Source organism: Ursus americanus, chromosome 10 (assembly GCF_024610735.1).
Source record: "Ursus americanus isolate L20-20 chromosome 10, mUrsAme1.1.p, whole genome shotgun sequence".
NCBI lineage: Eukaryota > Metazoa > Chordata > Mammalia > Carnivora > Ursidae > Ursus > Ursus americanus.
In genome coordinates this window covers 9,906,764-9,931,568 of record NC_142136.1, presented here as the reverse complement: position 1 = coordinate 9,931,568, position 24,805 = coordinate 9,906,764, and the positions used below count along the sequence as shown (strand labels likewise).

The following is a 24,805-nucleotide window of genomic DNA, read 5'->3' as shown; positions in this document are numbered from 1 at the left end:
GCACTTATATATTTTCGAATTCTTTTTTTTAATTTAAATTCAGTGTAATTAACATATAGTGTATCATTAGTTTCAGAGGTAGAATTTAGTGATTCATCAGTTGCTTGTAACACCCAGTGCTCATTATATCACGTGCCCTCCTTAATGCCCATCACCCAGTTACCCTATCCCTCCCCCCCACTCCCCTCCAGCAACCCGCAGTTTGTTTCCTGGAGTTAAGTGTCTCTTATGGCTTATCTCCCTCTCTGTTTTCATCTTATTTTTCCTTACCTTCCTCTATGTTCATCTGTTTTGTTTCTTAAATTCCACATATGAGTAAAATCATATGGTATTTGTCTTTCTTTGATGACTAATTTCGCTTTGCATAATACCCTCTCATTCCATCTGCGTTGCTGCAGATGGCAAGATTTCATTCTTTTTGATGGCTGCATAATATTCCAGTGAATATATTTATATCACATCTTCTCTCTCCATTCATCTGTCGACGGGCATCTGGGCTCTTCCCGTAGTTTGGCCATTGTGAACGTTGCTGCTGTAAACATTGGGTGCAGGTGTCCCTTCAAATCACTGTTTGTGTCCCTCAGACAAATACCTAATAGTGCAATTGCTGGGTCATAAGGTAGTTCTATTTTTAATGTAAATCACTGTGAGTGCTTGAATTTTGTCATTCATGAATCTCTGTCTGGTTCTCTATCTCTAATTAAAGAATATTAATAAAATGCCCTGGGCTCCTTCACAGCCATTCTTCTCTGCCAGGTCAGCAAAATGGCCAACTCGAGCATCTTCTCTTGTCTCCTTAGATCACTGTATGCTCCCCATCACGGCAGCTACCTACTTTATAAAGCTGAGAGCTTCCAATTAACTCACACTTTTTTCTTTTTTTGTTTTCTCATCACGAGAAGGTTTATGTAAGCAGTAAGCAGGTATAAGCTGTGAAGTGCTGTTCAGAGTGAAGGGATCTAAGATTAGAGAAACCGTGGTAGGGAACCCGTGTCTGGACACTCAGTCTAACAACTCCTTCCCCCACAGTCGTACATTGACACATGCCTTTGATGATTTTAAATATTTCCCTTGTCTTTCAACTGATTTATAAGATGACAGATGCTGAGTCACCTGGGTGAACAGTTTTCTTACAGAAGACTCTGAAACGCACACAGTGCCTTCTTTTTGAAGTTCCGCTGCTTCAGATACATGGCTGTATCTGCGGTCATGCTCAACAGTTATACATTTAGGAAGTGATTTTGCTATTTTTGGAGAAAAGGGTTTGGAATAAATGGAGTTGATTTTCGATTCCAGAAATCCACTTGGCTCAGTGGAGCTGATGCACTTCATTGTAGTTTTTGGTAAATTGGTAACTTACAGTGGATACTGATTTCCTGTTCAGGTTTCTGTCGGCAGTGCCTGGGGAGTCCGTGAGGAGGCCGGGACTGGCGGGGTTTTGTGGAGTAACACCCTGAGAGGGGTGCTTGGGCGGTACTCTGTGGATCTACCTCCTCTGGTCACGCTTTTCTTTGCCTTTCTTTTCCCAGAATTCCTCAGAGCTTGAAACCCCAAGGTTTCTGGGAGTAAACCCTTTGCGAAGCACATGGTAGGTGCGCTATAAAGTTTATTGCACAAATAGGTGGATAAATAAATAGGTGAATGAATGAGTAGCAGGGAAGGTGGAAGTGATGGATTTTGTGGAATGAACAGGTTTCAAATCATCCTGAGAATTTTCAAACTTTGACTCATAGGAGTTGATACCTTGAGCTCAGAAAACATCTAGTAGTTCATAAATGAAGGGCTATTTGACTTCTCTTCCTTACCTAGTAACAGTGGAGCTCCTGCCTTTGGATCTTTTGCCCACCGTCCAATGATTTGATAAAGGGTGGTGAACCTAATGAAGGGTGGGAAACTTGCAGAAGATACCAAGTTTCACTTCCTTTTTGAAAAGGAAAAAAAAAACAAACAAACATTAAGCTGTTTCCCTTTAAGTCATTTTAATATGCCTCTCGTCATGTACTCTATTATGTTTTGAGAGTCTTTGGCTAAAACTCGCATTCTGCGTTCACTTACGTGGTCTGGAGTGTTTCTGACCTGTGGGTGGGGAAGTGACGTCAGCACGCTCTCCTCCCTGTCTGGGACAAGCTTCAGCGGCACAACAGCACTCCTCCCGGGTGATATGTGAGTTGGGCCTTCATCACCTGCTCCTCCTGCCAATATATTTTCCACATCTGTCCTCCCAGTCACCTGAAGATTTATTCTGCATGCCTGATGGCAAAATGTCCTTGCACCTGGGGGACTGAAGCCCGTAGAACATCGATCTCATCTTCTTCCTTTGACACAAGTCCATTAGCTTCATCTGTCTTGAGGACAATCCTGGCTAAGAGCCTTTCTGATTTTACTTCTTTGGGGACCTTTCAAAATCTCAAGGTTATAGACGAATTGCCTTTGTGTGAAGCACGTTGCCATCTGTTGCTGGCTTCTAATCTCAGATCCATTTGAGAGATTTGCCAGGCTAGATTTATATAGACGTTTTAGCTGATTATGTTTCTTTCCATTTAACCCAAGAGCACATAGTTAGGTTTCTCCTTCAGGGTCATTTGCCTAAATATCTCACCATTCAGCTATTGTGGGGGGAGACATAGTGTTTACGTCCCGTGCATGGTGAGAAGATGTAACATACAACGTGTGTCTATTTGTAGCCCTAAAATAATAACACAAATGAGTAGAGAGCTGGGAAGCAAACAGAGGATTTAGAGATGCGTGTTTTGATTTGCTCGTTTTTTTCTGTTTTAAATGAGAAAATTGAAACCCGGAGAGCTTATGTGGCTTCCTATCAACGTGTCAAAATTAGCTTATGTTTCAGATGACGTTTGTGTTCATTTCTAAATCAGCTACAGCACTGAAGTTTTGGTGACCGTTCATCTATCTCTCAGATTTTGTTTTCTTCCTTGATGAATAAGTGATTACTGAAAAAGTTATGAACATTATTTTCTAGTAAAAATTTGAAAGGGGTCAAACAAGTATAATGCTCTAGTCGGGGTGTATAACTATATAACTGCACACACACATCGTATGTAGATGTACACAGGCCTCTGCACAAATAAACATGTGTACATATTTGTATTATGCCTGATGTTGTTACATTACATATGCTTCATACACACTTTCCCACATACAAAGCGCTAACCTTAGAGCCAAGAAAACTCTCTTCTGGAAATATATCCTAAAGAAATAACCCAGAGAAAGGAAAATGCTATATACATGAAGACCCTTAATGCATTGATGCCTAAAATAGTGAACGTTCTAGGCAAATTATTTATTCAATAGTATAAAATAAATTTGTAACACATTAGCATAGTATGATAATCGTCATGAAAATGATAAATATGAAGGCTTTATATGTGTACATATAAAATCAATTTTAAAAACTCAAACTACTATCATATGTCTACTCAACTCTCAGCTACGGGAAAGGTATGGATGCAAACATAGAAATGTGAAAAATCCTGTGAAATACTAACTGGGTAGGGTTGGTAACATTATAAGTGCTTTTTTTCTACTTTTAAATCTTTCTGTAATTTAACATTGGTTTGTAATGCAACATGATTACAACATTATGATACATACTCTCCGGAAATAGGAACATGTTCGTTGAAGAAGGATGACAAGACACTAGATAAGAGCTGTACTTCCCTAGTACTTACCATGACAACATTCCTAGCTGGTCAGGGAGGGTGTGGAACCTTCAGCTGGGCCTTTCGGTCCATAAATTGATCTAGGAAGCATGGACGGTTCTGACTGTTTTTAATTCTCAATCATATATTCCAAATAAATTATTATTATTTTTTTTTTTGAGAGAGAGAGAGTGCACGACCCAGGGGCGGGGAGGACAGAGGGAGAGGGAGAGAAAGAATCTTAAGGAGGCTTCAGGCCCAGTGAGGAGCCTGACGCGGGGCTCGATCTCACGACCATGAGTTCATGACCTTAGCCAGAATCAAGAGTCAGATGCTTAACCAACTGAGCTACCCCGACACCCCAAATAAGTTAATTTTTTAGGAAGACTGTTGACTCCAAAATATTTCAATAGCAGGAATGATGACTGGGACAAAACCCCCTGGTGTCCATTCCCTAGCGATGTGTAATACTGAAGTCACAGGAATGATTGGGACTGGGTCTGCTCTGGGCATAACCGTGAAACAGCTCGCATTTGTTTCTAGCCCCCACACAGCTAATGTCCTATCTGTATGCCAGCAGACATAAACGTAGTCACCTCTGCCCCAGGCTTAATTTTCTTTTCCTGTCCTAGAGTCCTCTCATCCAAATGTGCCTGTGCTCGTTCCGTCCTCTCAAGGATCCTTGCACTTACTCTGTGTGTGGGCGCCACTCCTCAGCGGTACTGGTGCTACTTGTACATCAGTCTTCTGGCTACCCACTGTGTTTGCTCAAAAGAGAGGTAACTAGCAGAGGGAAGACTTTTCTCAAGCACATGATTTTTGGTACTTTTCACATCATACCGCATTGGGGGTCTACCGCACATAGGGTGGGCCCAGATTAGGGAGGTGGAAGAGGATTAAAAGGGTCTGGACTGAGAGCTACCAGGGATGTGTGGGATTTCATGGTCTCTGTCTGGGACATGATTAGGAAGAAGCTTTCCCATTTGGGTAGGTAAACTTATATAGTTTACGGAACAGGCATAACTTCCCTTTATCTTGAGACAGCGACTCTAGGTCAAAGGAGTTCATCGAGATAAAACTTAATATCTTTTATCTTACAGTGTGTATTTTGTAATAGAGAAGGACATTTTCAAAAGCTTTATTCATCTTCTGTTGGTTTTCTTAATGCTCTTTAATTTTCCTACCAGCCCGTTTCTAGAACTTCTCTACATGCCGACACCCTTACCCTAAACCTCTATTTCCCAGTCTGTATTACTCCAGAGTTACTGTTTCTCATAGAACATTTCTACTGGAGTGATTTGCTAATATCTAAAAATTAACATGTCGAAGTCAGGGATCAAAACCTATTTCTGTTGCAAAATAACAGATAGTACTCAGTATGAAATGTCACACTCTTAACAAATCCCGTTTGCTTCAAAGGTAGATATGTTCCCAGACAGGGCAGTGGCCAACAGGGATGGAGCCCCGGGCTAGGGTTCCCTTTGCCTGAGCACCTCTCTGGGAACCAGCAAGTCATTTAACTTCTCACACTTCAAAGTCCCTGTCTGTGGAAGGAGTGGCTTGACCTTCATGATCTTAAAAGCTTCGTCAAGCTGAAAAATCCTGGTTCAATGATTTTAATACTGAACAATACACGTAATTGTACTGGGGCTGCATGATGATTAGCCATGAATGATAAACGGCTTACCATGAATGGCTATGATTGGTTATAACCTACAAAGGAGAAATGTATTTTTAAGTCTCTCCTCTTCTTATTTTATTGGGTTTTCCAGTTCCAGTAATCAGTGTCAATGGTATTTGATTTTTCCTTGAAATCTTGCATCCTCAACTTCTTTCTCTCCATTGTTTTCATTAGCATGGTGGTGATTATCCATGGACACACATGTTAAAGACAATTATGTTGAATAATATTTCCCACAAAACAGATTCTCCCTCTTCTGAGTCTATGGTAAGCAGTCCTCACCTATGTCCTCACTCTCATCCAGTGAAGACACTTTAGGGTAGCTTCCTGTGCTGTCCTGAACAAAGGCATCCTTAAAAACCTAGAGAGGAACATGGAGGAATGAAGGACACAGGATCTGTGCCACAAGATTGGACACTCTGGGAGTTGGAGTATAGAGCATTTGGGTCACTATGGGTCAAAGGGTCTAGAAAGTTGGGGCAGTCCCAGGGAGCCTGGCAGAGGGTAATGGCTACAATAGGAAAGGCTCTGGTACCTGCCTTTCCAATGGGAGTTCTGATGCAGAGGGAAAAGAAAGGGAAGTGGCCTTACAGGAAGGAAGAATGTAGAACTGAGGCCATGTAAAGTGGTCTTCTGGCTCTGTAAGTAAATTCACCTGACCGGCATCATATTCATTATTATAACTAACATTAACACTCACCACAAATATGCAAGCACCAAGATCTAAGTACTGTAAAAGGATTATTTTATCCCTCACATTATACCTTTTAGGTAAAGTCTTTTTAAATTCCCAAGTCATAGGTCAAGAATCTAAGGCCTAGAGAGTTTAGGAAACTAAGGTGCGTGCACGTGGGTAACGGTTGACGGAGTCAGCTTTAGTAAATGGATATTTTCGGCACAAGGAGAAGATATTTTCTTTCCCCTTCTGCTTTCCTCACACTACCTACCCCTTCCCTCACCCCCGACTCGCCATGTCGATTTTTCCTATTGGAGTGGGCCAGGGCCCTTAAACCAGGAAGGCACCGAGACTCCGAAAGTTCTATGTAATTGAGCAAACTAGTCATAGAGCGAAGCTGGAAATGAAAGAAAAACTTTGATTCTGCGTGGTATATTTTCTTTTAAATCGGCCACGTGGAAGGCCTGCGCAAAGGTGCTCTGTGTCCCACATGACCTGGCCCATGTCTTCCTGAGCTGGGAGCACGTGGTGTCCCTATTTCCCCCTGTGGTCATGTAGCTCCCCTGAAGGGTGGTCCCCTTGGATGTTGACTGAGTGGTCTCTAGAGAAATTATCTGGAAATTGATTCTGATGTTAAAGAGTCCTTGAGAGAAATAGCATTCCTCTCTTTTTTCAAAGTAATTCAGCTGAGATGGATTTTCCTTTCAGGCAGCTGCAAAATTCCCTGCTGCCAGGTTCAAAGACGAGTGTTCCTTATGTAGGGTTTAATACTTTGACAGTTTCAGTAGAGGTGGGGGAGATTTTGATGCCAACCTCTGATTGGAATGTTTTTCCAACAGCATCTGGTTCTCTTGTAGGATTTCAGTCAGTAAGGTTTTCCGTTCAGTCATATGGCTTGATATTCACATCCTAATTTAATTTATCTGATCCATCACTTAAAATTTTTGTTGCACTTCTTTTAATTTAGTACCGAAAAAAAAAAATTCTCTACCTGAGACCTCATATGACTTCTATTGGGAATGGTTTCCACTTTCAACTTACATTTCCTTTGAAATTCCACTCGTTGGCCTTAGTTTCCACATCTGTGATGAGAATTCTCTTGTATAAAGTGTGGTCATTGTATTTCCTTTGCAGATGTAAGTGTGCTTTTTTTAACTTCTCAAATAGAATGCATAGCCAAGACTGTTAAAATATTATGTAAGGTGTGTCTCAGGGTAGAAATATGAGGTCTATTTTTGTATAAAGATATGCAGGACAATTACTCTTTTGTGTATCATTTACTACCTGTGAAATACCTTTATACATTGGTTTGCTTCCCCAGGAGATTTGGGAAAGTGTGCTATTTGTATTGGTTTATGTCTAGAGATCTGTAGTGAAGTATTCAGTGAGATTCATTTAGAATTCAGCTAATTTGGTTCATTAAGGATTTGGGATTTTACAAAGATAAGAGAATGAATTAAGAAGAGGTGAAACATCATCGTGTTTAGAAATATACAGGTGATCTGGGGTGCCTGGTGACTCAGTCGGTTACATGTCTGACTTTTGATTTCAGCTCAGGTCATGATCTCAGGGTCATGAGATCGAGCCTTGAGTTGGGCTCCAAGCTGGGCATGGGTGGAGCCTGCTTTAGATTCTCTCTTTCCCTCTCCCTCTGCCCTTTCCACACCCCACACACTCACTCACTTGCACTCTCTCTCTAAGAAAAACAAAATACAGGTGATCTAAATAATGTATTCAGATATGTACTTGTATGCGTGGCTATGATGTATGAGTCAGCTTTCTAAACTGCCAGCCGTACCTCCTTGAGCTTCAGATGGGGGTTTCGCCTTGGTTCCAGAATGTCCTCCCCCAGCACAATCTTGCTTTGCATTGTCTGTGTCTTTAACTACATTCTGGTCATTCCCTGGCTATCTGCAAAAATAAGAACTGCAGACTCCTCTTGCATTTACCCCACATCCTTTTATTGTGGTATACAACCTTTACCCCATTATTAAAGAACAGCCATTGCTAGATCTTGCACCTGTTGTTCCTACTGTTCTTTTAACCCTATCGCATGTCTTTGCACCAGCAATTACACAGGCACCTGATAAAAAATTTATTGTATCAACAGCATAGATGGCTATGAGGGTGACTGCTTTACAGTAGAGGGCTGGCCAGTGTTTTATGGTTTTATCTGGGGCAAGAAAGAAGACTGCTGGCACTGAAATATTCTTTTCTTTATGTTTGTATTTTCCCTTTCATTTTCTGTTTTTATCTTTGTAAAGATTTTATTTATTTATTTATTTATTTGAGAGAGAGAGAGAGCACATGCGCACACGCTCGCCCAAGAGTGGGGGAGGGGGAGGGGCAGAGGAAGAGGGAGAAGTAGGCTCTCTGCTCAGGAATCCTGAAGAGAGGCTCCATCCCAGGACCCTGGAATCAGACCTGAGTGCAAGGCAGACACTTAACCAACTGAGCCACCCAGACGCCCCTCCCTTTCACTTTCATTATAAAATGCCTTGACCAGATTTTGGAACTCGTTCAGAGAGAAGAAGGAAAGTCATCTAGAGTTGCTACTTCTGGCTTGGATGGTAAATTCCTCATGTTGTCCCTGTCCCTTTAATGTGAGTCACATACAAATGAACAGATTTCCCGTTGATTTTTCTACTTGTAATCAGATACCCCCATAGGGATCATTCATGGATGGCCCTGAAAAAGGAAAAAAAAATGATGTGTGTTTGGAACTTTTCGTAAGAGTAGTTGGGGAAAAGAGGAAGAAGAGACGAGAGGTGGCTCAGGGCTTGGGTGTCTGTGTATTTTAATTTGGTTCTCAGATGGAACTCTGTGCCTGGAACCCATTTCCACCTTCTGCTGTTTCAGCTTCCTGCCATCGGCTCTTAGACCTCCTTCCCCTCACTTTGGCTTTCCCAGTGGCCCCCCGTCACCCCTCCCTGCCTCTGATGCCATCGCTGGGCGACAGGCTCTTCCTGGCAGCACCAATTCCACTCACCAAAGGTGGCCCACTAAATACTCAAATTCTCTGTGGTCTCTCAGGATATAAGCATAAAGATACAGAAAGTAGATTCAAAATAGCCTTTATTTGATCAGTCATGGTTAGGATAATTTTTCACCATTGCCTGCAGGTTTCAACTAACTAGCATCAAGTCCAATAAAATGTATCATGAAGTATCTCTTTAGAAAGTGTTTTCTTGAATTGTTATGAACAGAGCCCTTTGGATTCCTATTTATAACAGTGTGTTTAATGTAGTGAAATTCCTGCTGACCAATATTGGAAATGAAAGTTTCATTTATAAGGATGCAATTAAATAAAACATTGCCAAGTTAAAAATGTCATGTTGCTCTTTGTCAATCAGGTTTATTATGCTATATTATTATATTTGTATGGATCCTTTCTTCTGGGGAGCTTAATGTTCTCTGAATATTAAACAACTGCCACGAAATTGTTGTGAGGTTATTATTCTTCCAAATTACATAAAATTTGAAAATCATTCACTAATTAATCTTTCTGAATCTCTCACAAGTAGGGAGAACTCAAGCAGATTTACCCATTGGAAAAGGAGGTCCCCTTTCCAGTGTTGAGTTGGTCAGAGCATCCCCCACACTTGACTTTCATTTCAATCAGTCATAGATGCAGAAGAGGCATCCTGGTGGTGAATGGCATTTACAGCCTTCAACAGCTTTTTCCAAACAAATAATAATCAGAACTACTTGGGCACATGTATAAGTCCTCTGGGTGCTCCATGTCTAGCAGAGAGATTTGAATTGACTCCAGTATCCAGTCTGGAAATGCCTTGGATTTTTTTTAGGACAAAAGCAAATAAAGCTTGGAATCCTACCCCCATTCGTTACCCAGTTGAAATCGCTCACAATTTAACTTAATTGCTCTTCCTGCTTCTTCTTGACAGTAAGTAAAATAATAACGAAGAGTTATTTTTAAACAGCAAAGTGGTATCTATCTTAGTGGTTATTATTGTGATTATTACCAGGTGCCTCTGGTTCTGTTTCATGGCAGAGACAGAGTTTGGTTTGATTTGAATTCACTTCTCGTCTCCTGCCATTTGGTTGGATGTCTTCAGCCTGTCTTGCCTGACTTATATTGTAGGTCCTAGAATCTATTCTAGGAAGCATTCAAGTAGCCTGGATTTGATTACTCTTCTGGAGGGAAAGCAGGTGAAACAGGGAGATGGTAGGAAGTCCTTCCACAGTTCCTGGTCTTTCTGTGGCAGCTCAACTTTCTGGAAACTCCATGCCGTTCTCTACTGAGCACTCATAACAGTGGTTGACCATAGTGGGGGGAATTGTCAGGCCATCCCTGCCATCCGTTGCTCATGCTGCCAACCCTACTTGGCCAGCTCATCCTCTAGATCTCAGGGTCCTGATGGGTGTGACTCTGTGGCATCCTACCATTCTTCTAGTGATTCAGTTTCTAGGCAAAACTGAGGAAGCGCTTTCCCAATGAGAATCCAGCTGTCTGACACTGACATCCTCACTTAAAATACACTGATCGCAGGAGACCAAAGTGAAATCTTGTGCAAAGACAAATTACTCTTAGGTATTACCCAGCAAGTGTTCTGGAGAATTATATTACCCCACAATGGCCTCTAAAGTCACTCCCCACTTAATAATTTCTGGTTGAAAGATCTGCAAGTGCTGTATGACCCTGAGCTCTATCTTCCATTTGGGTTGGTATCATCCATAAAGTACATTGCATTATTCATCGTTGGGCTTCCATGAGGTCAGGATTTCTCCAAGGTCTGTCCCATGGATAAGCTTTTAGACCAGTGGTGAACAAACTATGGCTTGGGGCGGGGGGAGGTGGCGTATGTTGCCTTACCAGTTTCCTGAAGTGGCTCGTGATCTAATTTTTGGAAATCCGTTATCATAAAGATGAAGAAACTGAGGACCTAGGATCGAATGTAAGCCTGTTACATTCTGCTTATTTTGCATCTGTTCTTTTCCCCAAGGGCTCCAGTGATCTGTCTGACCAGATAGGACTACTTAGTTTAGTCCCATTAGTGGAATCAAGTGAATGCGGGTAAAACAAAGTGAGATTGTGGGCTGGCCCCCAAGGGGACACTGTCAGTTAAGGATTGACTGGATTTCATAAGTAAACACTGAAAAAAAAGATTGCTGCTCTTTGACAGATGGCCTTATGTAAGATACATACTAAAGCTTTCAACAGTCTTTAAGTTTTATGTAAATTAGTATTTTTTATTCTCCAATTTAAAAAATTGTGTTGTTAAATAAAGCACAGAATTAAGAAAATCACACAAAACCACGTATAGCATAATGCTTTATTAGAAGGTTTAACTCTTAGGCGAAGACATTGAAGTCTGAAGCCACACCAGAAACCATGTGCCCCATCCCAAATTTGACCTCACTCTCTCGTTTCAAAAGTAACCAATGTCTTGGTGTCCATTCCTTCATTCCTTTATTCATGATCTGACAAGCATTTATAGAGTACCAGGCATACATCAGCCTTTTCTCCTCTATTGGAAACATTTAGAATGGCATTTCAGGTTTCTAAGACATAGTTGTAAATATATTTGATTCTCCTGACCTAGAAACTGATTCTTAAGAACTGCTACTTTTATGACTGATTTGATTATTTGGGCATAGATAGGCTGGTTCATCTGTTTACTAATTAAATACATTTCTATTGATAACTTAATATTCAGTGCCTTGTGTTGACAATGATGAGAGAGACAAACGTGAATAAATCAAAATATTTGTTTCTACAGTGCTTATACTGAAAGACCAGAAGACGTAATGCAAAGAGAATGTTACTAGTAAAAGTGTCAGAGGCTCTTTTCCCCAAAATTCTCATATGCCTGGTTACAGCATTTGAGACAGAAGGAAAAAGCAAAATGATTTGGGATGTTTCTTTTCTCCACCAGCCATTCCCTGGGAGAGGAGAGAGAACGAGGTGAAATGAATTGGATTGTTCCTCAGTCTTTTTCCATTATACTTCTCCATCGACAGATTATGTCCTTTAACAATTTCCTTCCTTTGATTTAAATGCAGTGCTCCTGGGAACTTATTTTATGTGTACCCAATAAAACAGCATTAATCTGATAGTGGTTTGTTCAAACTGGCACAAAATTGGAAGCAAGTGCTATTTTCAACCTGCCAGATGTCATATTTGGTAAAATAAATATGGGATAATCAATTTTAAAGTCTCCAGGGTCTGACTATACTGTAAAATTTAGGAGGTAAAAATCAGGATTCAAGCAAAAGGATCCAGAATACCAGAAGAAATAAAGTTAGCTCTATGCACTTTTTTCTCTAAATATGTGAACCCATTATTTTTCAAGACTTTGTAGTGATGGTCAAGGGTGGAGGCTTTCATCTGCATGACCCCTTCAGACACTGGGATATATTAGTGGTTTCACCAAGTACCTGCTTCCAAGAAGGGACTCCTGGACCTGTGGGAAAATGTGAAAAGAATTTGAGCTGAGAGTCAAGCCTCAGGGAATGGGAAGTAATATTCTGAAATAATGAAGGACAACATACCATGTTCCTCCTATGGGGTCAGACAAAGGAAAGAACACCAAGTGAGTTGGGAACTCGCCCTTTACCAGCATGGAGTCCACATGTCTATCCATGGTTAGTAGAGAGCATGCCTTTGAGTATGACATGGATGGGCAGCTCTGAAATGACCTCTAACATGGCCCCGGGGGGATGGATGTGTCTCAACTTTATCAAAAAATAAGGAACCACTGGAAACAGAGAACTAGTATCTTTTGGGGGGCTTAGTTCCTGGTAGGGGAAAAAATCCTCCCTTCTACAGTTAAAACCATGGGGAGTTGACAAATGACAGTGCTGAGACTGTCCTCTTTTTGCTGTTAAAGGTGACGGAATAGAGTCTTTGGGTAACAGAATGAGCAGTAATTACACAGCAGTACATGGTAGATGGTCACTGGGAAGAGAAAGAGTATTCAGGTCTGGGTGTCTGTAAATCTGAAGTTATTGCTCTAACCTTGATGCTCATCTTTGCCTAATGTGACCTGGTAAAGTAAGGATTATGTGAAAAACTTAGATTGTAGCTAAACATATGGGCATTCCTCCAATCTGTAAAAGATAAAGCCAATTAAAAAAAAACTGATTGTAAAAGAAAGCATATTTTTTTGCTGAATGTTGGAATAATTATTTAAAACATTTTGCTTTATAAAGATATATCCCCAGGAGAGCTGTCAAAAGCATTATGGTTAGGATAGATCCATTAAAAAAATAAAAAGATCTGTTTTTGTTACAAAACTGCTCATCCTTTTAGGACTTGATGGAGTTACTGGAGACACAAAGAAGTTGGAAAGGAATCATGGCTTCTCATAGAATGAGTCCATGAGGGATTTGAATATGACAGTCTGACTACCAAGCCTAGTATCGTAACTGCTATTTTATATTAAATTTCAGGTTTGTTTTGAAGATTAAATATGGTAATAAGAGTGCATTGTAACATTATACACAAGTAAAATACCATTAACTAATAAAATGAATGTTTTGTGAATTTCCTTTAAAATGGATTAAAGTATTCATCAAAAACATCAAAATGCTATTATCCTTACATACTAGTGTTTACAATCACATTTTCACAAATTTATTTTAGAAATCCAAATCTAAACACGCCTTGTATATACATTTTACGTGAGGGGAGAGTATTGAAAAAATAAATTCTGAAATCAGAAATGTTGCTTGAACATTTCACCTTAACTGGGAGCCTTTTGTACCTTTTTTGCAGGAAGGGAATTTGAAGCAGCCAAAGTAGTATAGGGCAGATGATAGCTGGCTGGCTGACTCATTGCTTTAACTTGCTTTGGTAGCTGCTGCTTCTGTCTTGTCTGTGTTTAAGGGGAAAATATACCTGGCAAATTTCTCTAATGTGCACTGCACTATACTTGCAGAAAATGACATCTTCACATAATGTCAAAGAAAAAAACAGCATCACACAGCCTTTTTGTACAATTAAGGATAATTCTATATAAGTAGAAGAAGGTGAGGGCAAAATAGAATGTTCAGCGGGTCATCTCTCCATGAAGTGTTTAATACTGAGACATTTTGGGTGTCCATGCTGTGCTTTAAGCTGTTACCAACTCTCAAGCCTGCCTACTTATTTATTATAAACATTTAAAGCTGAGACCTTCACAAAAGGCCAAAATTAATAGTGAGTGCATTCACACAAAGAAAATGTATTTGAATGAGATGTCTCTACTGTTAGGTAGACTGTCAGCAGAATCGTCTAAAAGGGTATTTGCACTTCTCTCCAGGTCATTTGACTTTGACGATCAAGAACGTGAAGATTCCTGTAGTAAGAGTATGCACGTAACTGGCATTTTTACCAGTTTCATGAACACTTTCAGAGAGTGCCTACTATGTACTAGATGTGTATGTCTTTGAAGAGCTCATGATCCAGCAGAAGACATAAGTATGTAAATAAATATAAGGAGTACAATGTGATGAAATATTTGAGAGAAAGCAATGTTCTTTATGCCCTAGGGATCTATGTAGGTTGTGTCTAACTCTGCCTAGAGGATTTACGGGAAGCATCATGACTAAAATAATGAACATTAAGAAATATTATTCTAATAATATCATTGTTTTATTCAGTCTTTACTGAGCGCTTTAGCGTATGTCAGGCACCATGTTTGGTGTGGGGAATACACCTGTAACAAAGTATAACAGTGTCAGAAACAGAAGGGAGCTGAGGCTTTTGCCTCCTTGCAAGCTGACAGGTGAGCCTGGCAGTTTCATGGGTGCTGACAGAAGACAGGAGGTTCCTGGGTCAGAGACAAAGGATTTTTGTTATTACTCATGTCACAATAGGCAGCATGCATTTCATGCTCATATCAGTTCCCTTGCTCCCCAGATCTTATGGGGAATTGCTGTGTTGGGTCCAGGTAGCTGCTGAGCACACAAGTGGGACTTCATATTTTCTGTTTCTTGAGTAAATCTTTTGAATTTATACTTTTTCTCAAAATTACTTATTATGTTAAAATGTTGAAACTGTGTTACCATTGAATTAGTATATAGTTCTTTATTAGTAGTAAAAATGTTTTAATCTGCATATAATTTTCTATTTTCAACAATAATTTTATTATTCCATATGATCTTAGTTTTTTCTTCATAAATATCCAAGTTTTACTTTTCCTTTGGTTATATTTGAAATAACATTATTGAATGTATTGATCAATTTTACTAATTTTCATCAATCTAGTTTCTTTATATTCGTATTTTCTTCCACTTTTATTAAGGCTCTGTGTTATTTTTTCATTTTTAAATTTAGAGCTTAGCTGGGTCTCTGTTCTTGTAATTCATAGTTACTTAACACTGGATCTCCCTGTATACTGATTTGTTAGCATGTATATCAGGCCACAAGATTTAGATAAAACATCTGGCAGACATTTATGTACCCAAACAAAGAAGTTTACACCTCTGAGTGCTTAGAGTGGCAGTTCTGTCCTGCCTTTTGCCCCGATCAGTAGGCTTTTGTGATCAGGGAAATGACCTGCTTCTCTGCCCAGAAAGGTGACTCTCAGTACAAGAGATTTTACAAGGATATAATAAATTGAAAAATATGTGATGTATAAAGTATTTTTATTTTTGTACAGACCTTCCTCAGCTTATGATGGGATTACATCCTGATAAACCCGTCGTGAGTTGAGAATGCATTTACTACACGTAATCTGCCAAACATCATAGCTGAGCCTGGCCTCCCTTAAACGTGCTCAGAACACTTCCATTACCTACAGTTGGGTAAAAGCACCTAACCCGAAGCCTATTTTATAGTAAAGTATTGACTCTCTCATGGAACGTATTGAATGCCGTACAGAAAGTGCATGGCTGTCTGGGTACAGAAGGGTTGTCACTATACGGGTTGCTTACCCTTGCGATCACGTGGCTGACTGGGAGCTGAGGCTCAGGACTGCCGCCAGGCATCAGGAGAGGATGGTACCACCTTTCACTGGCCTGGGAAAAGATCAAAATCTGAAAGTCCAAGAACGGTTTCTACTGAATACATACTGCTTTTGCAGCATTGTTAAGTCGAAAAATCATTCCGTCCAACCATTGTAAGTTGGGCACCGTCTGTGTTTTGTTTAATACAACACATACAGGTCATTCGTATACAATGGAATCCAGTAGTGTATGAAGGACACAAGTGGATATTCTCCTCTGTGCCCCCAGACCCGCAGTGCTAAACCATAGTCTCGATTTCCTGTTACCTCCCACGACCATCGGATGCCGACAAAAGGTCGGATGGTCTTGAAGAGCTGTCAGTAGCTCCCTTTACCGTCCTTGTCCTCCTCACTGAGTCTCGAAGAAGCCACGCTTACCACCGCTTTACCCAACCACCGAACACAGGGACAAGGGCATTCAGGAGGCAACGATCCAGTTCTTCAGACGATTAAACTGATGGCAGAAGAGAGTGGGCTTGCTGAGACTCCGTCTGCAGGTTTGAGCATTTTCCTGCCTCAGCAGAGCACCAGTGTCTGAGTTCCCTTTCCTGGCTCCTGCCAGCCCCAGGATGACAGTGCCGTAGGGACATGAGAGAGATCTGTTACCCAGAGGCTCCGCTGCTTCTGAAGAGGTGGGTTTTCCTACCAAGTGAATATTCTTTTGATGATGGGCCTACTGCAATGGGCTCAATGTGGAACTAACCTAAGGACATTTGAGACTACTTCAGATGTCCTGAACTGTGATAATGCACCGCTGAGCTAAACAGGACATTCCTGATGTGTTGAATTTTACTCCTTGGTTTGATGCAGGACAAAATGCCAGGAGGCATGTCTTTCTACTTTTATATAACATCTGTGATGTTGAAGATAGAGAAAACAAAATGTTAGTTGATTGGTAAAGACAAAACCAAAATATGTCAACTACCATGCCAATTTTCTTCATTTTGCTTCTTTTGGGATACATTTCTAGAGTCCTGTATGTCACAATAGTGATGGGATTTGATGGTAGGCATTTTTTTCCATAGCAACCGTGAAAGACCACATGCAGCAGGGTATTGCGATACTTGGAAGATGTGCCAAATATTCAGGGTGAAGGAGCAGGTGCATAATTGGGCAGACAGGGCACATTCAGATAGGCCGTGCCGATCTCTGCCCACCCTCTGCCTCAGGCTTCACAAAACGTCTCCAAGCCAGAAAACACAAGACACTCTCTTATGAAGACAAAATTCACTTCAGGTTCAAGGGCTTCTTTTTTTTTGGCCTACGACTTGCATTTGATTTCTGATTTCCTTTGACTTGCGTGACATGTAGGATTCTTGTCTCCTGAGACCTCTCTTGACTCTGAACTGATTGCCCAGTGTGATATGAAAACATGACAGGCTTTCAATTTCTAAGGATTTGGGATTTTAAAGAGAGTCATCTGTTTGTTCAGTAGAGATCACGGGTTTGAAGGTGTAATTGGGAGAACGAAGCTTTTCTCTATAAGGAGAGGACGTATAAAGACACCGGTGCGGGGCGCCTGGGTAGCTCAGTCGTTAAAGCGTCTGCCTTCGGCTCAGGGCGTGATCCTGGCGTACCGGGATCGAGTCCCACATCGGGCTCCTCCGCTATGAGCCTGCTTCTTCCTCTCCCACTCCCCCTGCTGTGTTCCCTCTCTCGCTGGCTGTCTCTCTGTTAAATAAATAAATAAAATCTTAAAAAAAAAAAAAAAAAAGACACCGGTGGCTGAGAGGGGGGTTTGGGGTGGCAAGCAGGAGATTGGGTGGGGGGAAGTGAGGGGGTTGGCGAATTTGGGAGAGGAGAGGACTGCCCGGGTTGGAGAAGAGGAAAGGAAGGAAGCCTGGTGGCTAAAGGATGTGTTTGAAGTCTGTGCCCTCTCTGTGCCCTGGTAGGCTTCCCACATAGTGTACAGAGTAAACCCTTGTCCTCTTGCCCTCATGAAATCTTCAGGAAGACACTGGTTTCTCATCGATCGGATGTGAAGTCAGAGCTATTTGCTTATTTTCTGCTTTTCCCACCAGAAGCTCCGTGAAGGAAGGAGAGTTTGTTTTGGTCTCTGCTTTAACCCCAACACCAAGGACAGTGCTTGGCACAGAATGAACACCTGGAAAAGACTTGTTGAACAAATAAATGACTTATTTACTTAGATATATATTTATTTGATATGATTATTTGTTTATATGATTCTATTGAACAGTTAAACTATTTTTTTCCTTATTTATCATCCCACTTAAAATAGTACCTATTTCTAGTACATGCACTTTTCAAATCTTTCTTTATGATAAAAAATATAAAATTTTTAAAATATTTTTAAAATAAAGAAAAATGTGAGGCAGGGAAAGGACAATTTACATCTACCTTAGGAGACCATTAGTTCTTTGACTTAAATCTTTCTAGTCATCTTCATACATGTTTTCCTACAGCTAATGTTAACTACACCATCGTTCCTACAATTAACTCCAGTGTTTCAAGGAGACACAGGTATAGCAAGCTCACAGAAGCATTGAAGCAACCAAGCTTTCTGAAAAAAAACTTTCTCTTGATTCTATTGTTTTTCTAAATCTGTTGCATAAAACAGGTCATGTGTGAGGCATTGCTTGCAAGGGTGTCTGGGAAATGTAGTTTTTAACACATCAAACTCTTAACCTGTGTTGATCCTTGTACTTCTATTTCATTTCTTTACAACACTCTTCCTGCTGCTGTTTCCCAAAACAGACCCTTTGACATATTTCAAGTCTTAGTTCAGAATCACCCCTGCAGAGAGACCCCATCTGCCTGAAGAGTCACAGGGGGCCTCTTTCTTTCTCTATCCCACCACCCAGTTCATTTTCGTTGTAGCATTTCTGACAATCTAATTATTCACTTGTGTCTCTTGGCTCTCTCCTCCACTAGAATGTAAGCTTCTTGAGAACAGGAACTTTGTTTCATTCATGACTATGTCCACAGTACCTAACACTTTGCCAGGGCTGTGCATGTTTTAGACACATTTGCTCTGTGATAGATTCACCCAAAGTTGTACCTTTAGTTTCTTTCCAGTTTTACCACCGTGTGAACTGCAATGATGCATGCACCTTTTTGCACAAACATTTTTGTCTCCCTTTCTGATAATTTCCTTGGATCAACAAATAAAAGAGGAGAGATCAGATGCATGGTCAAGTATGGAACATTGTACATTTGCCAAAGTGCTTTACAGGAGTACTGTTCCAGGTCACTTTCCTGCCAGCAATGTGTGAGAGCTTCCATTTCATCACAACACCACTGGAACTGAGTATTTTCATGCTTAAATCTTTGTTAATCTATTGCCAGTGAATTTTAGAGATTTGTGTCTTATACAGTTTTTCAAGTTTTAGTGTATTATGGATATTGCACTCTTGGTCATATTTTTTGAAATAAAATTTACACTGTTGTGCAGTATGCTAGTGTAGTTGAACTGGTTGATTCTTTCCTTAGTGATTTCTTTCATTGTTAAGTAGTTTTTGTCCAGATGAACATTTTATGTTTAATCCATTGATGTCTTCAATATTTCAATTCTTTGAGATACTTTCTTTATCAAACTTATTTTTACAAACTACATTTTAGGGGGCTTTTAAAATTATCTTCTTTATCAAATTTGAAAGTGGCTCATATTAGTAGGTAATAGAACACATCACAGACAAAAAGAAAGACCATACAACTAAAGTGTTTTTTTCTTATACACTTGTCTATTTTTGTACCAGTATTAAGCAAGTATGAAAATCACATTAAAGCACTCATCCTTCGTTTTAACTGTATTCACAAATATAATTATGTCCCTGTTCTAAATGGGATGGTGCCATCAAACCTGGTTTGCTTAGCACAATATTGTGATTTTTTCAATATTAATTATTATTGGATATTATTATTATTATTATTATTATTATTATTATTATTGAATGGTAAGATTTGTACATGGACCTGATTGTAGGTTTGAAACTGGTCACAGTGACTTACCACAGGCAAGGATGGATGGGGGGAAATTTGATTTTTACAATGCAGGAAGCCAGTCGTTCAGTGTCTGACTCTACTGTGAATGGAGGTAACATGCTCTCCTATAATTCCTTCAAAATGCTAACATATCCCTTAGCTGAAGCCCTTAGACTAATCTCTTTGAAAAGTACCCTTCTCAAATTTCCTGTTGCTAACTTCAGGTCAAAATGAAATCATCAATGTTTTCTAACTGTGATTAGTGACTATAATAATTAATTTAATTTAACAATGTGCCTGCCTAGATGTAGATTATGCAGTGCCCTGGAAAGAACAAAGAATACTAGAGAAATTAAATCTGTCCTCTGTTGATTTCGTAGTTTTTTTTTTTTCATTTTTTTGCCTTTTTTGTGGGGGGAGGCGGTGGATAGTCATTCTCTTCTGCCCTATTTAAAAAAAAACTCCAGAAATAGAATGGAAGATGGATTTTAATTTTCAGAAATTACTAGTTTACCTGTTTAGGCATTATAAATGAGAATTCTGGAAGGAAGTGTAAAGGAAGAATAACTGGGTATAAAGTAGCAAGGCAGATGTACCGTAAGGGAACCCTGATGACTCATATCCTTGCATAATCCATCCTCCTTGAATGGAACCTGGGAGTTGTCTTTATCTGCTAGAATATTGCAGAGGTGATGTCACTTCAAGGATTATGTTAATGTATATGGCAAAGGTGACAGATTTTGCTGATGTTTTTGTTCCCCTTCTGTTGTCTCTGAGATTGTACTAAGGGAGATTTTACTAAGTAGAACTGACCTAATCAAGTTAGTCCTTTAAAGGAAGGTCCAGGCCTTCTCTGAAGTTAGAGGTTCAAAGCAGCAAAACTATCTTCCTCCTTTGCTGGCTTCGAAGAAGCAGCTGTTGTAATTCCTGCAGCCACAGGAAGATAAATTTCACCAACAACCTGAGGGAGCTTGCAGGTAGACCCTTCCCTATTTGAGCCACCAGATGAGAACATGGCCAGACATACAACTTCATGCCAACCTTCTGCAACTGGGATCAGAGAACTCAGCTAAGCAGTGGCCACACTTCCAATCTACTAGAAACTGTGAGATAATAAATGGGTGCTAAGTCTCTCTGTTTGTGGGAATTTGTTATGCTGCCACAGAAGATGAAAGCAAAGAGACTCCCTGACGGCATCAGCTAAAGGAAGGAGAATTCCTTCTCTCAGACACCAAAATGGGAAATGCCTCTCAATTTACAGGTTAATTTGGCTGTTGCTGTTCTAATCTGAAATTATGTCTGTGTCTGAAGAACAGGCCTGGTATTGCTTCTTCTTTCTTTGTAGACTTTTTATTAAGGGATGCTGATAAAAATACCAAAGTGAATATTCTTGACATAATCCCCCCCTCTGATTAATGCAAGCACTTATTCCTGTGAGTTTTGAGTTCCCCTACAATTTAATTTCACTTAATTTAATTTTGGATTAGATGACCTTTGAAAAATCCTGTGAGCCCTGAGATTCTGTGATTTTGTGACCTACGTTTAAGGACTAAGATGTTTTCGGTTCTGTCTTTGCTGGGTGATTCTGCATTTCCCCCTTGCTTCTGCCTGCTCAGGAAGCTTACTCCAGCCTGCGTTCCTCCTTCCATTCCCATTCTGGGTCCACCGTATCTCTGTGTCTTCCCTCTGCCACTCAGCATCCAAGACATTTCCGTCTCTTCTTCTCCTTAAGATTTACCTCCCTTTAAGAATTTCTATTTTCTGCTTGACAAGTTTCAAATTTAGAAATGTGTAGCCAGGCCCATTCCTTTATGAGATTCTTGTTCCATGTTTATTTTCCTCGAGAAGAGGTGAATAAATGCACATACCACTCGGAGTGAGCTGTGTCCTCATTGGATGCAGGTCACATAGAAACACCTTGCCTGAGCTATAGAACTGGGGGACTATTATTCAAAGGCTGTGAGCGAGCATGAACATCATTCCCAGTGGATGCACCATCCTTCAAGGACCACCAAGAATTGCAGGGAAAGCTGGTTATTCTTTGACCAGTTACCTACTATAGGCTGAATGTTTCTGTCCCCTGAAATTCACATGTTGAAGTCCTCATCCCCAATATGATAGTATTTGGAGGTGGGGTCTTTGGGAGGTGATTAGGTCATGAGGATAGAGCCCCCATGAATGGGATTAGTGCCCTCATAAAGGAGATCCCAGAGTGCAACCTTTCTCCTTCCACCACATGAGGACACAGCAAAATGCCAGCCATCTATGAACCGGGAAGTGGGCCCTTACTCGATACCAAATCTGCTGGCATCTTGATCTCAGACTTTCTAACCCCAAAAACTATAAAAAATACGTGTTTGTTGTTTCTAAGCTACTCAGTCTGTAGCGTTCTGTTATAGCACCCTAAACACACTAAGACGAGCCCTTTTCTGTTCTGAATGCTCCAGGGTATGTGGCTTCTCATCTATGATTACCTTCCCTTGAGTTGATCTACATGCCAAGGTCCCTCCCAGTCCCCGCATCTGTGCCTCATTCTCTGAAGCTAGCATTCAGAATATATTATAAGAATTGCTTGGGTGTTTCCTGCATCAGGATATAGCAGTGGCTTGGTGTCCTGCCCGTGTGTGTGGCAGGAAATACTTTCATTTGTGCTGCCGAATTCATTTTGCCTGAGATTTCTTCCTTCCCTAAAAATCTTTCATTCTTTTACTTAACAAACAGATAGTGAGTAATGATGATATTCCAGGGAGTGTTCAGAGGGCTATGGAAGGTATAAAGATGAAAAAGAGTTGCCTTTCTCCTGCCAGCTATAACAAATGTGAAATATTCTGGGAAGGTGACACTGATGTCTGGTGGGGACACATCTGCTGTGGCATAAGGCTGGTACAATGCAATAAGTCTTGCTAAGTGAGAATTTCTGGGTATGGATCTTGGACCCAGTAAGCCTCCCATGTGATTCTTGTGTATACTAAAGTGTAAGACCATTACTACCTAGTGTCCAAATAATGTCATTGTTGATGATGATGATAAGATAAAATCCCAAAGTTCCCCCAATTTTTTTATTATGTCTTTAAGAAAATATTATCATTTCAATTAAAGGGAAATCATATACTCCTTTAAATTATTTTTACTAACTGAAATTAGCATTTGGGTTAGGGCTAAAATTTCTGTGCCTTTCTAATTCTCTTGTACTTGTAAGCCTGAGGCTTTTAATATGGTCTTTCATAATTATACTTCAGCTTAGTGGGGAACCATTGACCCTGTGAAATCAAGTTCTGAAATTGACCTACAAGTAATGAATTTTTAATCAGATGTATTATTCACATCTGCAGTAATTATTTTGGACTAATAATATTCTAGACTAAAATGATCTTGGAAGATGTCTCACATGCAATACTTCCTGATCTCAAAGCACAACTTTATAGTGAATACTGTATAGTTACTTCTATTTTTCTCTAGGAACTGGGAATAAGGTACTGCCCTGAGCATATATAGAAATATGTATTTTTTAAAAGTACATTTTTAACATTCATTTCTTTGAATGTAATTACATGAAATTAATACCCTAAATTGTAATGCTCTCTGCATTATTACTTATTGCTGTGTATCCTGAGATTTTTAAACCTTTCTAATGCTTAATATATGTTGTGTGTTCATGTAATGATATATAAAAGAGGACACTTCTGAAATTAGAAGCAAAATATCCTGTATCTAAATATTCCTTCCTGCGTATCCCCATCTTTTTCTGCATTATATAGAGAGATATGCTGATTTGTTTATATAAGCTTAGTAATTAAATATACATTTATTTCTGGATTGAAGGTAAAGGGAAACGTGCATCTGAAAGTGACCAAAACATTGTTGACATCTGTTAGCAACTTGCTAAGTTCCATCGTTGAAATTACCATGACTTAATATCCTCCAGTGAATAAATGTCTCCCTTGCAAAAAGCTAATCACTTTTGGAAGTGCATTAACTTCTCCCGGTCACTAAGATGCTCCTTAATGAATCATATCTAATCAGTAGTATTATTTTTTTATTTAAGAGTCATTTTTAGGAGTTAATTTCCTAAAGTCTCCCATTTCTTCTTTTGATGTCATTTATGTAGCAAGAGATAAATATTTACAAGCGATAAATATAAAAAATTATAACTATTAATATCATGAAATCTTCATTTTTTTTTCTCTGTAGCTGTCATCAAAATCACCTGTATTCAACATTTGAATTTTAATTTCTCTGATAGTCCTTTGTATATGAAAGTCAGGGCTTGAGTCTGAAACAAACCCTGAAGATATTATCTTAAAAACATGAAGACATGTGAGCACACTCTTAGGTACCCGAACTTGGGTGACTTCAGTTCCTTGCACCCAGCTTTGCTCCGGACGCCCCAGGCTAGGGGAATCTGGGTTGTACTAATGAGCCCATTAATATTGGCCACCAGAGGGCTCCCATATTCCTTCCAAGTATAAAAATACAAAATGCAACCAACATAAAGTTCACCATCAAATAAAAAGGATTGTAGGAATTTATGATATCGTTATCTATAGAGGAGAACTGTCCCAAATCCACTGTGTTCTTATACAAAATTATTTTAATGAACAAACTTGAGAATCTAAACACTTGCATAGAACAAAATGATTAAATTGTGTGGGTCATTTTGTTTTTCTTTCTGGAGACCATAGTGCGGACTTAAAATGCTTAATACTCGGTGATTCCACTTAAAAAATATTGACATCAGTCAATTTGGGTATAAACCCATTGTGTATTTATGACTGATATAAAGTATAGTTGACTCGAGTCGCTGGAGTACAGGTTTTGATCACACACTAGGTGTATAGATTATCCTGAAATAAAACTGGGTCTTTTTGTTAGCCTAGCTTTTGATAGTACACAAAAC

At 39.8% G+C, this 24,805-nt stretch overlaps 1 protein-coding gene across 1 annotated transcript in view; it reads left to right on the top strand.

The window, feature by feature from the left end:
• ITGBL1 (integrin subunit beta like 1) overlaps positions 1 to 24,805 on the top strand; it is a 204,818-nt gene that overhangs the window by 25,278 nt on the left and 154,735 nt on the right. The gene's annotated exons all lie outside the window — the stretch shown is intronic.